We start from the raw sequence: 608 nt of genomic DNA on the forward strand, positions 1-608 counted from the left end.
GAATATGATCATATTCGCATGTTTTATAATAATCAGATATTTAATGTAAAAAAATAAATAAATGTGCGACCAAATAAAATATAAAAAATATGTACAAATATATAGTCATAATGTAAATTATATTGTATGATTGGAGCTTAAATGATTATTACTTATATAAAATGAGAGAAATAAAGCAATTTAAACGATTCTACGTGTGATTTGATTTAAATACATAAATAAATAAATAAATAAATTCACAACAAAAGTGAAATGAATACGCCTCAGGCTGAAGGAAATGTAAATTCACGTCTGTACAGTAGAGGGCGCAGCTCAAACAAATTGCATGAAGAATATGATGCAGGAATAGAAAGTTCCACACTATTCACAGTATTCAGCAATAACAAAAATTAAACAAATGTGTCATTTTTGCTTAGTATGGTTGAATTGGATCATCGAAGATCAGCAGCAAAGACAGTGGTTAATAAAATGGGATTAAATACATAAATTATATTTGTCTTATTTAACATTTAATTACTGCAGGTTTGCGTCCTATTCTGAGTTTGCATTTGACTGTTTTTATTCATTTTGAGGAATACTGAATTTTTTATAATCAATTATAATACATT

The sequence above is a fragment of the Sinocyclocheilus anshuiensis genome, unplaced genomic scaffold, assembly GCF_001515605.1.
Source record: "Sinocyclocheilus anshuiensis isolate Anshui unplaced genomic scaffold, SAMN03320099.WGS_v1.1 scaffold1495, whole genome shotgun sequence".
In the NCBI taxonomy this organism is placed as follows: domain Eukaryota; kingdom Metazoa; phylum Chordata; class Actinopteri; order Cypriniformes; family Cyprinidae; genus Sinocyclocheilus; species Sinocyclocheilus anshuiensis.